This window comes from Hyla sarda, chromosome 2 (assembly GCF_029499605.1).
Source record: "Hyla sarda isolate aHylSar1 chromosome 2, aHylSar1.hap1, whole genome shotgun sequence".
Lineage (NCBI taxonomy): Eukaryota > Metazoa > Chordata > Amphibia > Anura > Hylidae > Hyla > Hyla sarda.
In genome coordinates, this window is record NC_079190.1 from 289,948,730 (window position 1) to 289,974,085 (window position 25,356).

General features: G+C 46.6%; 1 protein-coding gene and 1 long non-coding RNA gene across 3 annotated transcripts in view; one reads left to right on the top strand and one right to left on the bottom strand.

Moving 5' to 3' along the window:
* The window catches only part of CRYBG2 (crystallin beta-gamma domain containing 2), a 220,691-nt gene that overhangs the window by 21,640 nt on the left and 173,695 nt on the right, over positions 1 to 25,356 (top strand). The gene's annotated exons all lie outside the window — the stretch shown is intronic.
* Positions 1,688 to 20,029, bottom strand: LOC130356231 (uncharacterized). 2 transcript variants are annotated; one of them, XR_008888816.1, is made up of 4 exons: positions 19,805 to 20,029; positions 2,945 to 3,019; positions 2,001 to 2,171; positions 1,688 to 1,925 (listed from the first exon to the last, which is right to left on the bottom strand). It is a non-coding gene; the product is annotated as an uncharacterized LOC130356231 (long non-coding RNA). The 2 variants fall into 2 exon arrangements; XR_008888817.1 differs by lacking the exon at positions 19,805 to 20,029 and adding an exon at positions 5,656 to 5,761.

Sequence of the window (25,356 nt, forward strand, 5' to 3'; positions counted from 1 at the left end):
ACGGATCCTTCCTAAGCATGTCCATTACTGTCTGGCAGGTAAGTACTAATGTCACCTTATGTTTGATAACCCCTTTAACCTGTTAAGGACCCATGACGTAACGTTACGTCATGAGTCCGGTCCCGATCTATAAGGCCTCTAACAACGGCCGGGACCCGTGGCTAATAGATTGCGGTGCCGCGCTATTAACCCTTTAGACACGGCGTTCAAAGTTGAATGCCGCGTCTAAAGTGAAAGCATGCCGGTTAGCTCAGGGAGCTGTTCAGGATAGCCGTGGCGAATTTGCGGCATCCCGAACAGCTTACAAGACAGTTGGAGGATCCCTACCTGCCTCCTCGCTGTCCGATCGCCGAATGACTGCTCAGTGCCTGAGATCCAGGCATGAGCAGTCAAGCGGCAGAATCATCAATCACTGGTTTCCTATGAGAAACCAGTGATCAATGTAAAAGATCAGTGTGTGCAGTGTTATAGGTCCCTATGGGAGCTATAACACTGCAAAAAAAAAGTGGAAAGAAAAAGTGAATAAAGATCATTTAACACCTCCCCTATTAAAAGTTTGAATCACCCCCCTTTTCCCATAAAAAAAAAAAAAAACATAGTGTAAATAAAAATAAACATATATGGTATGGCCGCGTGCAGAAATGTCCGAATTATAAAAATATATTGTTAATTAAACAATGGCGTATGCGTAAAAAAATTCCAAAGTCCAAAATAGTGCATTTTTGGTCACTTTTTATATCATGAAAAAATGAATAAATCAATAAGTCCTATCAATGCAAAAATGGTACCACTAAAAACTTCAGATCACGGCGCAAAAAATGAGCCCTCATACCGCCCCATACGCGGAAAAATAAAAAGTTATAGGGATCAGAAGATGACAATTTTAAACTTATTAATTTTCCTGCATGTAGTTATGATTTTTTCCAACATCAAACCTATATAAGTAGGGTATCATTTTAATTGTATGGACCTACAGAATAAAGATAAGGTGTTATTTTTACCGAAAAATGTACTACGTAGAAATGGAAGCCCCCAAAAGTTACAAAACTGCGTTTTTTTTTTTCTATTTTGTCTCACAATGATTTTTTTTCCATTTCACCGTAGATTTTTGGGCAAAATGACTGATATCATTACAAATAAGAATTGGTGGCGCAAAAAAAATGCCATTATATGGATTTTTAGGTGCAAAATTTAAAGAGTTATGATTTTTAAAGGCAAGGAGGAAAAAACGTAAATGCAAAAACGGAAAAACACCGGGTCCTTAAGGGGTTAAGGTTTCAAGGCTGACACTTGGCAACTTTAACCTTCAGCTCCCTCACAGATTTTCTAGGGTCTAAGCGTGTTTCTTCTCTAGTCACTTTTTTTGTTGCATTGGCCATGTGATTTGGGTCATTGTCATGCTGGAAAATCCATCCATGACCCACTTTCAATGCCGTGGCTTAGGGAAGGAGGTTCTCACGCAATATTTCACAGTGCATGGCCTAATCCATGATCCCTGTCCCCTTAGCAGAAAAACATTACTAAAGCATAATCTTTTTACCTTGTTGTTTGATGGTGGGGATGGTGTTTTTGGTGTCATAGGCAGCATTCCTCCTCCTCCAAACACAGAGATTGAAGTTGATGCCAAAGAGCTCGATTTTGGTCTCATCTGACCTGAACACTTAGTTAACTTACCATGTTTCTTCTGAATTTTTTTTTATTTTTATTGCCACACTTTAGACAGGCGTGAGGGTGTGCTTTCTTGACCAGTAAGACCTTGTGGGCACTGTAGGATTTCAGTAGTGTGTTACCCATTGTTTTCTTGGTGACTATGATCCCAGCTGGCTTGAGATTATTGACAAGATATTCCTGGCTAGTTCTGGGCTGATTCCTCACCATTCTTATGATCATTGGAACTCCATGAGTTGAGATCTTGCATGGAGTGCCTGAATAAGGGATATTGACAGTTATTTTGTGTCTCTTTCATTAGCAAATAATCACACCAACTATAAACTTCTCACCTAGTGGCATTGTGATGGTCATGTAGTTCATTTCAGCCATGTGTAGTTCTACAATTTTGTCCCTGACATCCTTAGGCAGCTCTTTGGTCTTGGCCTTGGTGGAGAGTCTGGAATCTGACTGATTGCTTCTGTGGACACCGGATATCCTCTCTAGTCTAGCAATGGGGTGCACTTGCCATCAGGGTGCAAGAAAATGGTGTTGAAAATGGGAACAGTGAATACAGTGCCATAAGGGTCACTTTGAGACTCTTGAAACTGAATACAGAATAGCATGAGGAGACTATGAACATATTAGACTTCTACATGAGAAAAGTTTCACAGTGTATATGCTCAACATTCACCTACACGTGCTGCCTAGCCTAAGAGGCATGTTCTTTTAATAAGGTATATGATTACAGACAAGCAAGCTGTAAAACTGAAATTACTTGGAATTGAAGCCTCAATCAAAGTGACGAACATTTAAGAGAACATGCTTTGAAAACCATTTCTTCTGATTCACTATGGCTATAACAGTGACTATCTATCTATCTATCTATCTATCCACAAAAAGAGTTGACTGCAGCACACAGGAGTATCAAAAACAAAAAGGGTGATTTATACCATGAACATAAGGTGCAACGTTTCGGTGCTCTCACAGCACCATTCTCAAGCAAGTCAACGGTGAATTTACTAAGTATTTATAAGAAAGTGATCTCTTACAGTAATAAATCAATACAATCAAACAATTAGTGAATATTTCATAATAATCACACAAATCCAAAGTGCAAATGCATTATATTATATAAGGGAAGCCATAGACTATCCGTGCTATACGTAATGTTAAAAGCAATATACAAGTCATGAGAATAAGCGCTGGTATACTTAATAAGTTAATGATACAGATAAGTATAAGCAATATTACAAAATACATGTGTACATGCATACCGTAAGGCGGCTGGACTCACCTAATGCGAAAGGGGAAATTTTTTTATATATAAACAGTCGTCTCAGCCACCTGCCGATATGTTTTTCTCTTCATTCTGCAATACATAAATAAAAATTCCATAAATATAAAAAATTATTTTTAATACATATGTAAACAATATACATAAATCTAATGTCTTCACTATTGACCAAATCCTCATCTGTTGTGACACAAAGTCGACACTGGTATAGCATCCAATCTCTTAATCCTATCATCTCGCGTTGTATATTTGAGGGGTTAATGTGAAATCCACATTCAGACCCCTCGGTTTGAGTGTCTGTAGCCTGTGGATCCACATCAACTCCCGACGTTTTAAACGACTGTTCCGATCCCCACCTCTTTTGTGTGGGGGTTCGTGATCCAATGACATAAATTTCAGCTCTTTCTCTACATGTCCCTTCTCTTTAAAATGTTTAGATACAGGGAGGTCTAACCTCCCCTTCTGAATGCTGAAACGGTGCTGGTTAAACCTTGTCTTGAAGTCCCATGTGGTATCCCCACATAGAGGAGACCACATGGGCACTTCAAGACATATACTACATGATCTGAATTGCAGGTAAGATAATGTCTCAGTTTGTAAATCTGTCCTGTTGTTGGATGTGTAAAAATGGGGCCCTTCTCCATATATTGACAGTTGACGCACTGGCAACATGGATATGATCCCTTGTTTTGGACCGTAAGATATCGTTGGGGAGTCATTTTGACAGATACATCACTCTTGACCAACTTATCGTGCAGGTTTTTGGCCCGGCGATAGGAAATTACTGGCCTCTCTTTAAATTCTGTAATATCTGGGAAGCACGTCTGCAGTAAGCCCCTGTCATCTATCTATCTATCTATCCATCTAAATATATATATATATTACTAGATACATTTTACCATAAGCCAAAGGTAATCTGTACATGTACATTCCTTCAAAATCCACAGGTGATGGATCCATGTACTTTCCTTTTCAGCTGAGTTTTATGGTGTAGTTATTATGCCCCAGCTGAATAGCAGCATAGCTGTATGACGGAAGATTATTATCCTGGGTACAAAGCACCTTATACATACAGTACATTCTTTTTCTTTCTAATGAACTAGAAGAGGTTAGGCTATAGATTATACCAATGCTATTAAGTGGCAAAGAATGGCTGTACCAATAGCATTCTTTTGTTTTCTTAGGCTTGTTGTATTTTGTGCTGGGAATTGTTTATACACACCCAGAGATAACAGTCCTTAACCCTTTAATGACCAAGCCCATTTTCAACTCAAGGACCAGGCCAATTTTATTTTTGTGTTTTCGTTTTTTCCTCCTCGCCTTCTAAAATCCATAACTGTAATATTTCCATGTACAGACCCATATAAGGGCTTGTTTTTTGTGTGACCAATTGTACTTTGTAATGAAACCTCTCATTTTAACATAAAATGTACGGCGAACCCCCCAAATTTTTTTTTTTTAGGGAGGAAATTTAAATGAAAACCGAAATTTTGCACATTTTGGAGGGTTTTGTTTTCACACTGTACACTTTACAGTAAAAATGACGTGTTCTTTATTCTGTGGGTCAGTACGATTAAAATTATACTTTTTAATTTTTCCGTATATAGGGCGGTATGAGGGCTCATTTTTTGCGCCATCATCTGTACTTTTTTTAGATACCACATTTGCATATATAAAACTTTTAGATTATTTTTTATTATTTTTTTTTGAATAAAATGTGACAAAAAAGCAGCATTTTTGGACTTTTTACATTTTTTACGTTTACGCCATTCACCATACGGGATCATTAACATTATATTTTGATAGTTCGGACACTTACGCACACGGCGATACCAAATATGTTTATGAAAAAAATGTTTACGCTTTTTGGGGGTAAAATGGGAAAAACAGACAATTTTCACTTTTTTTTTACTTTTTATTTTTAAATTTTTCAACTTTTTTTTAAACACTTTTTATGTCTATAGCAATCTTTGATTGCAGTTTGATTGCTAATACTGTGCAGTGCTATGCATAGGACCCAGCACTGCTCAGTATTATCGGTGATCTTCTGCTCTGGTCTGCTCGATCGCAGACCAGAGCAGAAGACCCCGGGAGACGGCCAGAGCTAGGTAAGGGGACCTCCGGCTGTCATGCTGGAGGATCAGATCCCCGCGGCAGCGCTGCGGGCGATCGGATCATCCAATCAAAATGCCGCAGATGCCGTGATCTGTATTGATCACGGCATCGGAGGGGTTAATGGCGGACATCCAGTGCCCAGTTACCTCTTGACAAAGCCGTGTGAAGCGGCGAAACATGTCGAGGGGGGCCACTAATTGATTTTAAAATCAGTGATTGTCCTTCCCACAACTGTGTTCACACTGCAGGTACACACAGATATATCAGTGACCTTTTGAAGCCGGAGCGGCGGCAGTATAATCAATCCAGATGGGAAGAGAGACACACTGATGTTTTCAATCTTTTCTTTTTGTGTGTTTAATTATAATTATAATAAAGATATAATATATGGTAAATTTAGGGTATTAGTGGATCACCCTTTTGGTGATCTTTTGGTAAACAGGTTAATTAACCCTCCATGTATTGGTCCTAATGGATCATACAGAATCACCACCCACCACAATATAGACCCCCCCCCTTTACATAATACAGACCCCAGGATCAGATCCCAGTCGTGTTGCTCAATAATATACATACAGTTACATTAACTGACTCACAATTCACTTCTTTTACGGTCGGCAGTGTCCTCTTTCCTTCTGTTCTCCATCTTGCTCAGACCAACATGACGACTTCTTCCAGCCAAAACCCATCACTGCAGCATCTGCAGGACAAACATCTTAGTTTCTGCATTTTTCCAGTGCACTCCTCCGAAGTGCAGAATTTGGTTGAGTTTATTCCATTTTAAACAGCGTTACAGAGCAGGCTACGTTTCAGCAACCTGTCTTCGCCTTTATCAAGTATGAGAGGCAATGTAGCCTGCTCTGTAACACTGTTTGGAATGGAATAAACTGCACTGAATTCCGCACTTTATACTTTGGTGAGCTACTATTTTCCTTGGATATAGGTAGGTAGGTATGTAGCCAAGTAGGTAGGTAGCTATGCAGGTAGGTAAGTAGATATGGAGGTAAGTTCATAGGTGGGTAGCAGGGTAGGTAAATGGGTAGCTATGTATGTATGTAGGTAGGTACTTAGGTTGCTATGTAGGTAAGTAGCTATGTAGGTAGCCAGGTGGCTAAGTAGGTGGGTATGTAACCAGGAAATTAATAAGGTAGGTAGCCAGGCAGGTAATTGTGTAGGTAGCCAGGTAGGGAAGTAGCCAGTGCTCCTTCACATCCAAATCATCATCCCCCTCCCTGTCACCTGCACCCCCCTTCCCCCGTCACCTACATCCCCCTCCCCGTCACCTGCACCCCCCCTTCACATGCACTCCCCTCTCCATCATGTGCACCTTCACTTGCGCCCCCATCATTACTTGCACCCCCCATCATCACTTGCACCCCCATCATTACTTTCACCCCCCCATCATCACTTTGCATCCCCTCATCACTTGCATCCCCCCTCATCACCTCATCATCACTTTGCACCCCCCTCATCATAATCATCATCACTTACATCCCCCTCATCATCACTTTGCACCCCCCTCATCTTCATCACTTTGCAACCCCCCATCATCATCATTTGTACTCCCCCTCATCATCATCATCATCACTTTGCACCCCCCTCCCCTCATCATCATCACTCTGCACCCCCCTCCCCTCATCATCATCATCACTCTGCACCCCCCTCCCCTCATCATCATCATCACTCTGCATCCCCATCATCACTTTGTACACACACCCTCCCCTCATCATCATCACTTTGCACCCCCACTCCTCTCATCATTACTCTGCACACCCTCTCCCCTAATCATCATCACTCTGAACCCCCCTCCCATCATCATCATCATCACTCTGTACCCCCCTCCCCTCATCATCACTCTGTACCCCCCTCCCCTCATCATCATTATCACTTTGAACCCCCCTCCTCTCATCATCATCACTCTGCACCCCCTCCCCTCATCATCATCACTCTGCATCCCCATCATCACTTTGTACACACACCCTCCCCTCATCATCATCACTTTGCACCCCCACTCCCCTCATCATTACTCTGCACCCCCTCTCCCCTAATCATCATCACTCTGAACCCCCCTCCCATCATCATCATCACTCTCTACCCCCTCCCCTCATCATCATCATCATCACTCTGTACCCCGCTCCCCTCATCATCATCACTCTGTACCCCCCTCCCCTCATCATCATCACTTTGCACACACCCTCCCCTCATCATTACTCTGCACCCCCTCCCCTCATCATCATCACTCTGAACCCCCCTTCCCTCATCATCATGATCACTCTGTACCCCCCTCATCATCACTCTTTACCCCCTCCCCTCATCATCACTCTGTACCCCCCTCCCCTCATCATCACTCTGTACCCCCCTCCCCTCATCATCATCACTCTGTACTCCCCTCATCATTATTATAACTCTGTACCCCTCTCCCCTCATCATCATCACTCTGTACCCCCCCTCCCCTCATCATTATTATCACTCTATACCCCCCTCATCATCATCACTCTGTACCCCCTCCCCTCTCATCAGCACATCATCATCACTCTGTACCCCCCTCCCCTCATCATCATCATCATCACTCTGTACCCCCCTCCCCTCATCATCATCACTCTGTACCTCCTCATCATCATCACTCTGTACCCCCCTCCTCTCATCATCATCATCACTATGTACCCCCCTCCCCTCATCATCATCACTCTGTACCCCCCTCATCATCATCATCACTCTGAACTCCCCTCCCCTCATCATCATCACTCTGTACCCCCCTCCCCTCATCATCACTCTGACCCCCCCTCATCCTCATTACTCTGCACCCCCCCCCCCATCACCTTGACTCTCCTGCTCAGATCCCAGGATGATTTAAAAAAACTAAACTTTTACTCACCTATTTGCCACGCAGGGATCTCCTCGGCAGCACAGGCTGGCTGCGTTCTTCTCTCGCTACAGTGCAGGCGCCGATGAGTGACATCATCGGCACCTGCACTGCGTGGGGAAGAGGTCACAGGTATCTTCTCAGTGAAGCTGCAGGTCCTGTGGCTCACACTGAAAGCGGCGCTCGCTAGCCTGGGGATCCGGGACAAGTGTCCTGCATCCCCATTAGGGGAGTGAGCGCCACTCTGCACAGAGCCCCGCATGCCACTCAAAAGCACCCCGCGTGCCATGAGTGGCACGTGTGCCAGGGGTTGCCGACCCCTGCACTAAAGACTTGTTGCAGAAAGCCACTGTTACTTCCACATGTGAACTTATCATAAAAGTCAAATTTTATCAGATCATGGAGCTGTTTAGTTATGTTTCCTTTAAATAATACAACTTTTTTAGGATTTCTGAGGGAGATTTATTAAGACCTGTGCAGAGGAAAAGCTGACCAGTTACCCATATAAACCAATCAGATCGCTTCTATGATTTTTCAGGGGTCTTTTTAAAAATATATGAAGCAATCTGATTGGTTGTTATGAGCAATTGGTCAGCTTTACTCTGTACAGGTTTTGCTAAATCCCCCACTATGTTCCTTCAAATCTCTATAATACAATATATTTTCATGATTACAAAGTGTTTTCTTTCTCTTAGTTGAGCTCATGTACTGCATTTTATTATTGATTCACAGTAACATATGTGGTGCCTTGGGGGGTTTATGACAGTTGGGGTGTTGCTATGCGGTATATCAAGGGTGTAAGTAACTCTTGTCAGACGTGATGCCAGATAGCTTGGCCTATCGCCACCCTTCCCAAAAGCGATAGGAAGATGTAGAATAATGGAATGTCCACAACCAGAGCTTTGATGAAAGCTTTTGGAAACTTTACTGAAGATTTTCTGTAACATGGGATAACAGGAACAGTCCTTATAACAAAGTCTATATACAGCTTAGCAGAGATTGACGTATGGCTGGGACTTTTGTAAGTTCTTTAGCTTAGTATTTTGTAAGCACAGATCAGCTGGATTTAGGGGTTTGTTTAGGTCCATTGATCCTGCTAGCATTAGCGGGGAAGTTGTAAGAACTCACTGTTTGATTCAGACCGAGGCCGGCAGGCTTTGGCCCAGTAGTTGTCTGTAGCAGTAGCGTAGGTCTTTACTCATCAAGAATCAGGATCCCAAGAGAGAGATTATTGGACGCAGCTCCCTTACATGGGCAGCGGCTTGCCGTTTTGGGATTGGTCCACACCATCTGTCAATCAGCTTTACAAAGTGTTATGGGTAATCACATGACCCATGAACCTCCAAAGGTCCTTTTACCTACCATAGAGTACTAACCCGAGTCACATGACCTAAGGCCCTGCGACGCTATGAAGGTAAGCATACATATTATATACAACATTTACATGTAATTTAACAGAATATTAACTAGATGAGGGGTGACTAGGAGATGACTAGAGAAGCAGACCCCCACAGTTCCTAGGAACTCTGACTTTGGGGACCCCAACCTAGGTACAGTATGCAATATGGTACCGGGACACCACAAACCCCCTTACTTAAAACAAGTCGACCCCGACGCCTGTCCCCTAAGGTAGAGGAACTAGGACTAAGGATGAAATTACCATACATTATAATACATCCTGACAAATCTTTTTCTATTTTCTCTGCCTAGCATTATCTCACTAGACATTTTAAAGCTTTCTATACATTTTTGAAGCTCATGAGGCATTTTTCAAACCCTCTAGATATTTTTTAAAGCTCTCTAGACATTCTTAAAGCTTTCTAGACATTTTTAAAGCTTTCTAGACATTTTTAAAGTGTTCTAGACATTTTTAAAGCTTTCTAGACATTTTTAAAGCTCTCTAGACATTTTCCAAGCTTTCTAGACATGTTTATATCTCACTAGACATTTTCTTTTTGCCATTTAAGTTACCTGTTAGTACACAGAAGTTATAATGGCTTGCCTGAGGCTGTCTACCAATAAGCTAGCTACTAGGGTCTATAGGCTACACGCTCTTACTCCTAGAACACAACAGTATAACCTCACCTAGGTTACCTTTAGTAAATACGTGCATTAATTTTTAGCTCGCAAGAGCACCTGCTGGCCGGGCAGGGCATCTCACACACGTAGAGAGAAAAGACAAATTAGTGTACATAACAGTGGCAGGAATTGGATAATGACTTAGGTTACAATTCCTAAAGTGTTTTTTTCTTAGTGTGAGATATATTTACCCTAATTTCTGTGTACTAAGTTAGAATGAGGTAAGTACACTTCAAGTGATTTGTGTGATGTACTATGTGTACAGATACTATATGGAAGATCAGTCTTGGTATCTTAAGGTCAGTTTATCCTGAGTTGTCCTATGAGACCGTCGCAACACCAGGAGTCTGTCATTAGTCTCTTCAAGCAACAATTCTGTGGAAACTTCAGTCTCCGAGGGACCAGCTTGAGGGCTGGAAACAGAAGTGACATCTTCGGTTGGACTGGGAGAGTTCTTGCAGTCAGGGGAAAGTGGGAGATTTCTTGAAGGAGTGGAGAAAGTGCTGCAGGACTTGGAGCGGCCACGGGAGCGGAACTGGGGCTAGGTGTAGCAACTAGTGGTGGCTGGCTGGGTGGTGTAACTAGTGGCGGCTGGCTGGGTGGTGCCACTAGTGGCGGCTGAACTGCAGCTGGACATGGAATACCCCAATACATGACAGGCTGATGAGAAGGGAACAAAGGAACGTCCATGGTGGGATAAATTCCTTCTCCAGGTACATATTCTCTCACTGGCTTGGCCGGAGGAGGAGTAGGAGGAGGGGGTCCAGGCAAAACTTCCTTCAGGCACGCCTTTATCCTGTTTCTGTGGACCACCTGTGGCTCAAACCCTTCTGTCTGCACCTCATATAAGTCCGTATTGGGATAAGGTACCGCAGTGATAGTATAGGGTTCCGTCTCCCGCAGGGAATCCAATTTATGGGTCCTGGGGAATTTTTTGAGCCACACCTTGTCTCCGAGCTGCAAGGGCTGAGCTGAGGCATGCCGATTATAGTCTCTTTGCTGTCGGTCTTGGGCCTCGCCCATTTTTTTCTCAACAATATCTCTGGCCTCTTCGATCCTCCTTTGATGTTCAGAGACCCAATCTTGAGAGACTTGAGAGGAGTTGTTGAAAGGAGCTTGCAGCCCAAAGGTCCTGTCCTTCGGCAATTGACCATGTTGGCCCATCATCAAAAAGAAGGGAGTATACCCCGTAGAACAATGAAATAGTGTTATTGTAGATTTCCAGTAGCTCAGGAAATAATCGGGGCCACTCTTCATGCTTCGAGACAGAGGCAGCTCTGAGCATATGGATGAACACTTGGTTGATTCTTTCACATAGGCCATTTCCTTGGAGATGGTAGGCTGTCGTCCTGAGCTTCTTGCAATCATGTAACTGGCAGAGTTCCCGAAACAACTGTATGGCTCTGTGGTCCATAAGGACCGATTCGGGACATCCCAAGGGTTGGACCCACTGGCTGTAGAAGATTTGAGCTGCCGTCTTGGCGGTAAGGTCCTTGACAGGAACAACGACCACCCACTTGGAATAATGATCCACCATGGTAAGGGCGTAGCAGTAGCCAGATCGAGTGGGAGTCACATGGTCCAGGGCAACCAACTGGTTAGGCCTCTCAGTCCGGATGGCGTGCAAGGGGGCTCTTGCGTCTTTCCGGGGATTCCTGATGACATTGCATACAGTGCATTCAGCGCACCACTTCTCAATATCTCCCCGCATTCCTATCCAGTAGAACCTCCTTCAGACAGTGGCCTCCGTCTTGTGGACCCCAATATGCCCCGACTGGTCGTGATATGCATTAAGAACCATGGCGGCATCTCTTCTTGAAACTAAAATCTGATGTAAATGTTCTCCGGAAACCGGATCCAAGGAGTTTCTGTATAAAAGTCCTTTGTGGAGGAACAGGCAATTTCTCTGTCGCCACAACCGCTTCAATTCAAAATCCCCTTGCGGTTTGCGAAGTTGAGTGGGTATGTTCTTGTGGAGGCAGTAGTCCAAGAGGTCCCCTATGACCCGACTCTCATCCTGAAGAGTCTTCCACGTATACAGATCTTCAGGGACTTTGCGAGGTCCAGGCTCGTCACCCTCTTGGACAGCTATAGCATTCTGGCCCACGAACCTTTGGTAGAAGGGTGGCATCTCCACATCTTCCCACACATCCTCCGCAGAGGGTTCTTCACCTGGAGCCATACAGGAGAGAACATCCGCATTGACGTTGGCTTTTCCGCTGCGGTACTTGATATTAAAATCGTAATTGGCCAACCGGGAGGCCAAACATTGCTCAATAGCTCCCAACTTGGCAGTGTTCAGATGGGCCAAGGGATTGTTGTCCGTATAAACTGTAAAGGGAGTAGTGGCCAGATAGTCTTTACATTTTTCAGTAATGGCCCAAACTAGGGCCAAGAGCTCCAGTTTGAAGGAGCTGTAATTGGCGTTGTTCCTCTCCGCGCCTCAAAGGTGTCGACTGGCATAGGCTATCACTCTCTCCTTACCATCCTGTAGTTGAGATAGGACGGCTCCCAGGCCTTCGAAACTAGCATCGGTATATAAGTGAAACGGCTGGCTAAAGTCAGGATACGCCAAGATGGGGGGCTCTGTAAGACGGTACTTCAAGGCTCTGAAGGCAGTCTCTTGGTCTTCCGCCCACTGTATCAGGAGCCTCCTGTTATAATTCTCTTTAGCAGTGCCTCTCAACAATGCAGTCAGAGGGCCAGCAATTTGGGCAAATTGTGGGATGAAACGTCGGTAGTAACCAGCAAATCCTAGAAAACTCCGGACGTCTCTCACTGTCTTGGGTGAAAGCCAATCCCTTACAGCACTCACTTTATCCGGATCGGACTGGACACCTTCGGCACTGACAACATGTCCTAGGTAGTGCACTTGAGGTTTCAACAGATGATACTTGGAGGGCTTGACCTTCAGTCCATGTTGAATAAGGACCTGGAAAACTTCTTTAAGGTGGTCCAGATGTTCCTGACATGTTCGGGAATAGACAATGACATCATCTAAGTACAGGAGGACACTCTGGAAGTTGAGGTGCCCTAAACATCGCTCTATCAAGCGTTGAAAGGTGGCTGGTGCATTGCAAAGCCCAAAGGGCATGCTTTTGAACTTGAAGAGCACCATTGGTGTCACAAACACCGTCTTCTCTCTATCTTCCTCAGCCATTGGTATTTGCCAGTAGCCACTGGTCAAGTCTAGCGTGGAGAAATAGGCTGCGGATCCCAGTGCAGTCAGGGATTCCTCAATCCGGGGAAGAGGATAGGCATCCTTGTGGGTTACATTGTTGAGCTTTCTGTAGTCCACACAGAAACGGATGGTTCCGTCCTTCTTCTTGACAAGAACCAAGGGAGCCGCCCAGGGACTCTGGCTCTCCTGAATCACATCAGCCTCCTTCATTTCCCACAGCATTTTCTTTATGGTCTGGTACATTCCAAGCGCTACTGGACGATGCCTCTCTTTGATGGGGGGACTGTCCCCGGTGAGAATCCGGTGTTGAATCATCGTGGTCCGGCCGAAGTCAGTGGGGAACTTGCTGAAAGCTTCCTGGTACTGTTGGGCTACTTGAATGACCCCCCTCACTTGTTCCTTGGGGGTTTCTCCATCCACAATTTGCAATTGGGTCCACCAGGGTTCTGTAGGGTCCTTATCGGTTCCCGGTTGGGCAACTTGCGTCTTTTAGACCACGTCCTTAGAGTCCCAGCGGTTCAGCTGGGCTACTGGGGTATACTTGGGTAGGGTCGCAGCAACTTCAGAGAGGTTAATGAGTCTCACCGGAACTCATCCATTTCTTACGGTTACTAGGCTCCTAGCGGCTCGCACCAGTGGGTAATCCTCCAACAGTATAGGTTCCAAGAGTGCCTGGTAATCCTGATTCTTCACCCCAGGTCGGGCGCGACACCAGATAACTGTCTCTGTCTGGGGCTGCAGGGTAACAGCCCGTATGTCTTGGATTCTCACCCGACAGATCTGTCCTGGATGTTTCACGAACTTCCGTTCCGCTTGAAGTATCCTGAGGTGGTGTTGCGCGGCTCGCCGGCCTGTGGGTGACATGTGAGGGAGAGATGCATGAAGTGAATTAACAATGTCTCCAAAACAATGCCTCATGATGTTCATACCTAATATGAATTCAGCTGCACCTTCATCCTCAACATTGATAACAATTACACCTTGTTCTTTTAGAATGTGCTCCCCCACCTGTATCGTGGGCTCCCAGTAAGCATGACTGGGTACGGGTTTCCCGTTCCCTGCAATCACTCTAAATTCTGCCTCCCCAGGCTCACACAACCGTTCAGGCCCCCAATACCTATAGAAGACCCCTTTCGGAATGGTAGACGCTTGGGAACCGGTATCTATTAATGCCTGCAATTTGATCCCCTCTACTATCACCTGAACATACGGGCAAGGGGCAACATACATAGTCAGTCCCTTCTTGGTGCTGGTTGATTCTGGACCTTCTGTAGCTACTCCTGGGGTGTGGTCCTCGACCCCAGGGGATGCCCGTTTAAAGCCCAGCATTGGCTCTTCCAGTGTCCAGTCTTACCACAATGGCTGCAGACAGGCCTCTGATTCCCAGGCGGTCTCACAGGAGGGTTATCAGGGGGATTGGCAGGGCGGGGGTCAGGTTTCTTAGGTGGGAGTTTCACAGGCCTAGGGGGATTCGACCGGCCTGCCATCTCCTTAAATGCCTTGGCTAGCTGTTCAATGTCCTTGTAAATCAGCAGTCCATGGACAAGAGGGCTGTGTAGCAAGGACAGGTTGAGAAGGGGGCGAGGCCCTAAGGATTCTGCAGCAGGGGCACTAGCTTCCTCTACCTGGGGCCCCAACTCAATCACTTTAACTGCTTGTCTTTTCAAAGCTGGGAAATCCATATCGGGATTTTGCACCGCTAGCATCCTAAGTTGGGCTTTGTCCCACTTATTTTGTGCCCCCTCTATGAACCGTTTCATCAGTACTCTATTACCCTGCTAGGGCGTGATGCCATCCAACTTCTGCCCCCCCCCTCTAACGCATTCTGCAAGGCTACTGCATATGCCCGGAGAGTCTCACCTGGTTTCTGACGTCGCTCATACAGTCTCAGGTGTACCTCAGAGGGAGAATGGAACTCAAATACTTGAGAGAGCCCCTCAAAGATCTTTCCTATGGTGTCCTTATCGTCCACTGGCCAGGTGCGGAGCTCCTCCAAGGCGGGCCCTTGGAGCTGTCCCATGAGCAGCTGTACCTGTTGATGAAGAGGAAGGGCATAGAACCCGAAGAGACTGTAAAACTTCTCCATAAAGTCTCTCAATGTGGAGGGATCACCGTTATAAGTAGGAAGAACGGGGTTTCCCAGAAAAACAGGTGCAGCAACAGGAGCTCCAACCATGTAGGGAGAAACTGGAGACTGGCTAGGTGGATCCTGTCTTACCCATGGTGAGGGTCTTTGTAGAGCAGGTAGCATCGGTGAAGGCGGCAGCATCCTTCTGACTTGTGGTGGGGACCTCATTGGTGGGGTCACAGGAACAACACCATCCTGCTGGTCTGGTGGCGACGATGGTCCTGCAGGCTCTGACATTCTTCTATTGGGTGCGCTGGCCCTTTAACTCCTTAACGACGCAGGACGTATATTTACGTCCTCTGCCGGCTCCCGCGATATTGCGCGGGGTCACGCGGTGTCCCCGTGTCATATCGGGTCGGTCCCGGCGGCTATCAACGGCCGGGACCCGCGGCTAATACAGGACATCACTGATCGCGGTGATGCCCTGTATTAAACCTTCAGACGCGGCGATCAAAGCTGACCGCCGCGTCTGAAGTGAAAGTATCCCGGCTGCTCAGTCGGGCTGTTTGGGACCGCCGTGGTGAAATCGCGGCGTCCCGAACAGCTTACAGGACACCGGGAGGGCCCTTACCTGCCTCCTCGGTGTCCGATCGACGAATGACTGCTCCGTGCCTGAGATGCAGGCAGGAGCAGTCAAGCGCCGATAACACTGATCATAGGCGTGTTAATACACGCCAGTGATCAGCATGAGAGATCAGTGTGTGCAGTGTTATAGGTCCCTACTGCAAAAAAAAGTAAAAAAAAAAGTGTTAAAAAAGGTCATTTAACCCCTTCAATAATAAAAGTTTGAATCACCCCCCATTTCCCATAAAAAAAAATAAAACAGTGTAAATAAAAACATAAGTAAACATATGTGGTATCCCCGCGTGCATAAATGTCTCAACTATAAAAATATATCATTAATTAAACTGCACGGTCAATGGCGTATGCGCAAAAAAATTCCAAAGTCCAAAGAAGCGTATTTTTGGTCACTTTTTATACCATTAAAAAATGAATAAAAAGTGATCAAAAAGTCTGATTAAAACAAAAATCATACCGATAAAAACTTCAGATCACGGCGCAAAAAATGAGTCCTCATACTGCCCTGTATGTGGAAAAATAAAAAAGTTATAGGGGTCAGAAAATGACATTTTTAAACGTATACATTTTCCTGCATGTAGTTATGATTTTTTCCATAAGTACGACAAAATCAAACCTATATGAGTAGGGTATCATTTTAACCGTATGGATCTACAGAATAATGATAAGGTATTATTTTTACCGAAATATGCACTACGTAGAAACGGAAGCCCCCAAAATTACAAAATTGTGTTTTTTCTTCAATTTTGTCGCACAATGATTTTTTTTTCCGTTTCGCCGTGAATTATTGGGTAAAATTACTAATGTCACTGCAAAGTAGAATTGGTGACGCAAAAAATAAGCCATAATATGGATTTTTAGGTGGAAAATTGAAAGGGTTATGATTTTTAAAAGGTATGGAGGAAAAAACTAAAGTGCAAAAACTGAAAAACCCTGAGTCCTTAAGGGGTTAAAGGAGTACTCCGGTGCACACTTTTTTCATGTTATCCCGTCCGGGCTGCAAAATAAAAGAAAACGCACTTTTTCTTACCTGCCAACGAGCCCCCGGAGCTCCGGTACAGGTGTTCGGTCCCCGGGCTGTATTCTTCTTACTTCCGGTTAGCCCGGCACGTCACACGGAGCTTCAGCCTATCACTGGCCAAGGCGGGACATCGCTGCGGCCAGTGATAGGCTGAGGCTCCGTGTGACGTGCCGGGCTAACAGGAAGTAAGAAGAATACAGCCCGGGGACCGAACACCTGTACCGGAGCTCCGGGGGCTCGTTGGCAGGTATGATAAAGTGCGTTTTCTTTTATTTTGCAGCCCGGACGGGATAACATGAAATAAATGTGCACCGGAGTACTCCTTTAAATGAATCTCGGGTTCGCAGGTCCCAAGGAGATGAGCAGTTGTTCTCTAATCTGGAAATTGAGTGCGTTGAGTTTCAGTCCGTTGTAGCACTCTACGTTTTTTCGCACTGCGAACTGTGTTCTGTAGCAGGTTCCTGGCTTTGAGCTCCAGCAAAATGGCCACCACTGCACCGAAGGCTTCGGTGGGTGGAGTTTCAGGATCCCGCGAGCGGGAAGGCCCTGCGCTAGTTTTAACTCTTTCCAATGCGGATTGCAGATCCGCTGTACTCTTCGCCGCCCCCCTTACTTTTCGCGTGGCCTCCTTGTATCGTTCACCACACGCACCGCTCTTGTACATACAGTCTCTTACATGAATACAGTCTCTTATATAGGGGGGAGTACACTTTCACTGGTGGCAAAAGCAGCAGGCACACACCCGTATCCTGTTCGTGAGATGCCAAAAAGGCTTTGTGGTGCCTTGGGGGGGGGGGGGGGGGGTGTATGACAGTTGGGGTGTTGCTATGCGGTATATCAAGGGTGTACGTAACTCTTGTCAGTCGTGATGCCAGGGTGAGGGTTGATACTGTATAGCTTGGCCTATTGCCACCCTTCCCAAAAGTGATAGGGAGATGTATAATAATGGAATGTCCACATCCAGAGCCTTTCTGAAAACTTTCGGAAACCTTACTGAAAATTTTCTGTAACATGGGATAACAGGAACAGTCCTTATAACAAAGTCTATATACAGCTTAGCAGAGATTGATGCATGGTTGGGAATTTTGTAAGTTCTTTAGCTTAGTAGGATTTTGTAAGCACAGATCCGCTGGATTTAGGGGTTTGTTTAGGTCCAGTGATCCTGCTAGCATTAGAGGGGAAGTTGTAAGAACTCACTGTTTGATTCAGACCGAGGCCAGCAGGCTTTGGCCCAGTAGTTGTCTGTAGCAGTAGCTTGGGTCTTTACTCATCAAGAATCAGGATCCAAAGAGGGAGATTATTGGACGCAGCTCCCTTATATGGGCAGGGGCTGGCCATTTTAGGATTGGTCCACACCATCTGTCAATCAGCTTTACAAAGTGTTACGGGTAATCACATGACCCATGAACCTCCAAAGGTCCTTTTACCTACCATAGAGTACTAACCCAAGTCACATGACCTAAGGCCCTGCGACGCTGTGAAGGTAAGCATACATCTCTATGTATAAAACTCAACGTGTGTGTGTGTGTGTATGTATGTATGTATGTATGTTCCACAAAAACTTTCAAACGGCTAAAGATATTAACATGAAACTTGGCACACATGTTACTTATATGTCAACAACAAACATAGGATAGGTAATTTAACCCTTACTCACCCCCATTTGCCAGGGGCGGGGCTTATGTTTAAAGTCCCATGCAAGTCAATGGGAAATATATGTTACTGCATAACTTCCAAACGGCTGGAGATATTTCGATAATACTTGGTCACATATTACTTATATGTCCACTTAAAATATAGGATAGGTAATTTAACCCTTAACTACCCCCATTTGTGAGGGTCAGGTTTTTTTTTTTTTTTTTTTTTAAAGTCCCATGCAAATCAATGGGAAATGTATGTTCCCATATAATTTCCGTTAGGCTGGAGCTATTTCATTACCTGGTACACATATTACGAGTCAGGATATGAGGACGGGATGGGAGGTCGGGATAGGAGGACGGGATATGAGGACGAGATATGAGGTCGGGATAGGAGGTCGGGCAGGAGGTCGGGATAGGATGTCGGGATAGGAGTTCGGGCTAGGAGGACAAGATAGGAGGACAGGATATGAGGACGGGATATGAGGATGGGATAGGAGGTCTAGATAGGAGGTTGGGATAGGAGGTCGAGATAGGAGGACGGGATAGGAGGTCGGGATAGGAGGACGGGATAGGAGGTCTGGATAGGAGGTTGAGATAGGAGGTCAAGATAGGAGGTTGAGATATGAGGACGGGAAAGGAGGTCGGGATAGGAGGTCGGGATAGGAGGACGGGATAGGAGGTTGAGATAGGAGGTCGGGATAGGAGGTCGGGATAGGAGGTCGGGATAGGAGGTCAGGATAGGAGGTCAGGATAGGAGGTCGGGATAGGAGCTCGAGATTGGAGGATGGGATAGGAGGTCGGGATAGGAGGTCAAGATAGGAGGACGGGATAGGAGGTCGAGGACGGGATAGGAGGACGGGATAGGAGGACGAGATAGGATGACGGTATAGGAGGATGGTATAGGAGGTCAGGACAGGAGGTCGAGATAGGAGGTCGGGATAGGTGGTCGGGATGTGGGATTGGGATATGACAACAATATATGAGGACTGTATATGAAGTCAAAAGCTTCCTCCTTTGTTTATTTTCCTACCCAAAAAGGATTAGGAAGGAAAAACCGGGCAACGCCGGGTACTCAGCTAGTATTATATACAACATTTACATGTAATTTAACAGAATATTAACTAGAATAGGGTTGACTAGGGGATGACTAGAGAAGCGGACCCCCACAGTTCCTAGGAACTCTGACTTTGGGGACCCCCAACCAAGGTACAGTATGCCATACGGTACCGGGACACCACAAGTATTTCAACTTACCGTATATTGCTATGATGCATCCATAGGAAAGTAAAAGGATGACAATTGCTCATTTCTTCCCTAATCCAGTTATGACAATCAGAAAAAATCTGTGCTGTAGTATGGAGATACCCTGGCCTAGAAGCAGTGTTCTGAAGGAGACTATGGCCCAGATTTAACAAACTGTGAGAGAAAAAGTGGAGTGAATTTTTCCACAGCAACCAATCACAGCTCAACTAACGATCTTTGGTAAAGTGAAAGCTGAGCTGTGATTGGTTCCTGTCGGAAAATCACTCCACTTTTTCTCTCCCACAGTTTGATAAATCTGGGCCTATATCCATAACACAGCATCTGATGGAACATGGCATGATTTTTTTTTTTTATTACAAGTAATCTAAAAAGTCAATATGTAGCCATCTTTATGAAAACAGATACGTATAGAGGTGCATTTGGCTCCATAGACTTGCTTGCTGAATGATGTCTCATTACTGTTCTAAACAACACAATGGGGGAGATTTATCAAAACCTGTGGAGAGAAAAAAATTGCTGAGTTGCCCATAGCAACCAATCAGATCGCTTCTTTCATTTTGCAGAGGCCTTGTTAAAAATGAAAGAAGCAATCTGATTGGTTGCTATTGGCAACTGGGCAACTTTTCCTCTCCACAGGTTTTGATAAATCTCCCCCAATGTAACTCCAGTCAATCACACTGTCCACTCAGGAAGCAACACTGATTGACAATCAATTTCACATGCTGTTGTGCAAATGGAACAGACAACAGGTGGAAATTTTAGGCAATTAGCAAGACACCCCCAATAAAAGAGTGGTTCTGCAGGTGGTGACCACAGACCACTTCTCAGTTCCTATGCTTCCTGGCAGATGTTTTGGTCACTTTTTGAATGCTGGCGGTGCTTTCACTCCAGTGAGTCTACAACCCACACAAGTGGCTCAGGTAGTGCAGCTCATCCAGGATGGCACATCAATGCGAGCTGTGGCAAGAAGGTTTGCTGTGTCTGTCAGCGTAGTGTCCAGAGCATGGAGGTGGTACCAGGAGACAAGCCAGTACTTCAGAAAATGTGGAGGAGGTCATAGGAGGAAAACAACCCAGCAGCAGGACTGCTACCTCCGCCTTTGTGCAAGGAGGAGCACTGCCAGATTCCTGCAAAATGACCTTCAGCAGGCCACAAATGTGTCCACTCAAACAGTCAGAAACAGACTCCATGAGGGTGGTATGAGGGCCCAACGTCCACAGGTGGGGGTTGTGCTTACAGCCTAACACCATGCAGGATATTTGTCATTTGCCAGATAACACCAAGATTGGCAAATTCGCCACTTGTGCCCTGTGCTATTCACAGATGAAAGGTTCACAATGAGCACATGTACCAGACATGACAGAGTCTGGAGATGCTGTGGAGAACGTTCTGCTGCATGCAACATCTTCCAGCATGACTGGTTTGGTGGTGGGTCAGTAATGGTGTGGGGTGGCATTTTTTTGGGGGGACGCACAGCCCTCCATGTGCTTGCCAGAGGTAGCCTGACTGCCAATAGGTAACGTGATGAGACCCCTTGTGAGACCATATGCTGGCAGGGCCCCAATCACATTCAGGACATCCCTGTGTCCCTAAAAAAAATTTCAGGACACAAGGATGCCCCGGTTACCTCTCTGTGGCCCCGGGTTAACTTTAAAAATACAGGGGCCGCTGGGAAGTAGTGCACTCAGGGACGTCACTGACATCCCGTGTGTGCGCCCATAGAAGAGCAGAGCGGAGCAGTGAGGGGGACGCGCGCACGGTAAGTCACCACTCACCAGCACGTCATCGTCAGTGTTCCAATCACCGCTCCTCTCCGGTCCCGGGACCTACTGCTTTGGCCCATAGGCCATAGCAGTAGATTGTGACCCCGGACTGGAGGAGTGGTGGTCGGAACACTGAAGTAAGGCAGTAAACAGGCATACAGCCTCCAGCCATACACTATATATGGCTGAAGGCTGTATGTCTGTGCGGGAACTGTACTGCACCTAATGTGGGGGAACTATACTGCACCTAATGTGGGGAACTATACTGAACCTCATGTGGGGGGAACTATACTGCACCTAATGTGGGGAAATATACTGCCAACATAATGTGGGGGAACTGTACTGCACCTAATGTGGGGAACTATACTGCACCTAATGTGGGGAGAACTATACTGCCAACCTAATGTGGGGGAACTGTACTGCACCTAATGTGGGGGAACTGGACTGCATCTAATGTGGGGAACTATACTGCACCTAATGTGGGGGAACTAAACTGCACCTAATGTGGGGGAACTGTACTGCACCTAATGTGGGGAACTATTCTGCACCTAATGTGGGGGAAGTATACTGCACCTAATGTGGGGGAAGTATACTGCACCTAATGGGGGGGAAGAATACTGCACCTAATGGGGGGAACTATACTGCACCTAATGGGGGGCAACTATACTACACCTAATGGGGGGAACTGTACTGCACCTAATGGAGGGAACTGTACTGCACCTAATGGGGGGGGGGGACTGTACTGCACCCCTAATGGGGGGGGGGCTGTACTGCACCCCTAATGGGGGGGGGGGGGAAACGGTACTGCACCCAAAATGGGGGGGAACTGTACTGCACCCCTAATGTGGGGGAACTGTACTGCACCCCTAATGTAGGGGAACTGTACTGCACCCCTAGTGTGGGGGAACTGTACTGCACCCCTAATGTGGGGGAACTGTACTGCACCCCTAATGTGCGGGGACTTATACTGCACCTAATGTGGGGAACTATACTGCACCTAATGTGGGGGAACTGTCGGGGGTGGCCCCATCATAATGAAGTGCTCCGTCTTCCAGGAAGCCTTAATCTGGCCCTGGCCCTGGGTTCCTCCTAATGCAAGACGATGCTAGACCTCATGTGGCTGGAGTGTGTCAGCAGTTCCTGCAAGAGGAAGGCATTGATGCCATAAACTGGCCCGCCCGTTCCCCAGACCTAAATCCGATTGAGCACATCTGGGACATCATGTCTCGCTCCATCCACCAATGCCACGTTGCACCACAGACTTCCAGAAGTTGGTGGATGCTTTAGTCCAGGTCTGGGAGGACACCTCATTAGGAGCATGCCCAGGCATTGTAGGGAGGTCATACGGGCACGTGGAGGCCACACACACTACTGAGCCTCATTTTGACTTGTTTTAAGGAGATTACATCAAAGTTGGATTAGCCTGTAGTGTTGTTTTCCACTGTGATTTTGAGTGTGACTCCATATCCAGACCTCCATGGGTTGATACATTTGATTTCCATTGATCATTTTTGTGTGATTTTGCTGTCAGCACATTCAACTACCGTATTTATCGGGGTATACCACGCACCGGCCTATAACACGCACCCTCATTTTACCAAGAATATTTGGGTAAAAAAAAGTTTTTTACCCAAATATCCATGGTAAAATGAGGGTGCGTGTGTGCGCTTGTATACCCCGATACATCCCCAGGAAAGGCATGGGGAGAGAGGCCGTCGCTGCCCGCTTCTCTCCCCCTGCCTTTCCTGGGGTCTAGAGCGCTGCTGCCGGCCCTGCTCTCCCCCTGGCTATCGGCGTCGCTGCCCGTTCTGTCCCCCTGACTATCGGTACCGGCGCCCCACTGCCGGCGCCGATAGCCAGGGGGAGAGAAGCGGCGCCGACAGCCAGGGGGAGAGAAGGGGCAGCGGCACCCATTGCCGGCACCGCTGCCCCGTTGCCTCCCCCCATCCCCGGTGGCATAATTACCTGGGTCGGGTCCGCGCTGCTGCAGGCCTCCGGCGTGCCTCCCCTGCGTCGTTGCTATGCACGGCGCGGCGCACTGACGTCATGCGCTGCACCGTGCAGCGCATAGCAACGACGAAGGGGACGCACGCCGGAGGCCTGCAGCAGCACGGACCCGACTCAGGTAATTATGCCACCGGGGATGGGGGGAGGAAACGGGGCAGCGGCGCCGGCAATGGGCGCCGCTGCCCCTTCTCTCCCCCTGGCTATCGGCGCCGGGTACCGATAGTCAGGGGGACAGAACGGGCAGCGGCGCCGATAGCCAGGGGGTGAGAAGGGCCGGCAGTAGGGCTCTAGACCCCAGGAAAGGCAGGGGGAGAGAAGCGGGCAGCGACGGCCTCTCTCCCCCTGTCTTTCCTGGGGCAGTATCGGCGTATAACACGCACATAGACTTTAGGCTAAAAATTTTAGCCTAAAAAGTGCGTGTTATACGCCGATAAATGCGGTATGTAAAGACAAAAGTATTTCATACGATTAGTTCATTCATTCAGATCTAGGATGCTGGGATGTGCACACATAGGGGTGAAAGGGGGCTGGAGCCCCTGCCCTTTTCCTCACCTGCCCTTATAGTGTCCTCACAAAAGGAGGTGCAGACTCAGGGTGATAGGTGCAGTAAAAAGGATCCGTTGCTGGGGAGATTTGTATGTGGTTTAATGGAGGGTGCTGTGCCCTCCCTGCAGGAAGGGGGCGCCACTCACCCTGTCATTATCAGCTATTTCTCTGCTCCTCTCCACACGGAGGAGACAGAAGCAGAGGAGGCACAGTCTGCCCCAGCCAGAAACTCCAGCCTGTGCAGAGGGGGATGGTGCCCTTACTTACTGTAAGTAACTGAGTGATATTGTGTGTGTGTGTGTATCTTTATGTATGTGCCTGTGCAGAAAGGGATGGCTGGGGCCTTACTGTAAGTGACTGTGAGTGTGTATATATGAGTGATTGTATGTCAGTGTGTCTGTATGATGTGTATATATGTGTGTGTGTGTGTGTGTGTGTGTGTATCTCTATGTATGTGCATATGTGGTAGCCCTTGGGGGAGTGTATGGTAGTGGTGGTATAGTATCAGTATATGAGGGGTTAATGTTAACCCTATAGTTCGTGACGCCAGGCTGAGGGCTGGTATGCTGAATCAATGTTCCGGCCTATCGCCGCCCTTCCCAGTAACGATAGGTGCATGAAATAACTGAAGGTCCACAAAGAGATTGAACTTGAACGTGAACAACTTTACTGAAGTGCTTGCAATATCCACGGCACAGTAACAGTCTCATATAAACAGTCCTTAGGTTGCTTAGTGACTGACAGTTGTTGCGGACCTTGAGTTAGTTATACAGTCTCTGAATTTAGGGAGAGATTTGCAGATCCGTCCGGATTTAGGGGAGTTATTAGGTCCGGTGATGCTGCAGAGTGTTTTGGAATTGATACACTCTATAATTAGATTGTTCAGCAGTCGCCGCAAGGCTCAGGCCTAACTCACTGCGTTAGTTGCTGCGCAGATCCTTCTCTCATGACAGCCCACGAGGTAAGAGAGAGAAACATGGCCGGTGCTCCCTTATATGGGCAGGGGGCGGGGCGAATCTGATTGGTCCGAACATCTGCCATTCACCATCACATGGTGTAATGGGATTGCTTACGTCACAGGGCATCCAAAGGTCCTTAAGCTTAATACCATAGAGTTCACCTAGTCACATGACCCGCAGGTCCTGCAACGCTAAGGAAACAAGTAATTAACCATTTATTTACATATATGTTATCCTATTTACCTTAATCTTTGCATAAAATACTGAT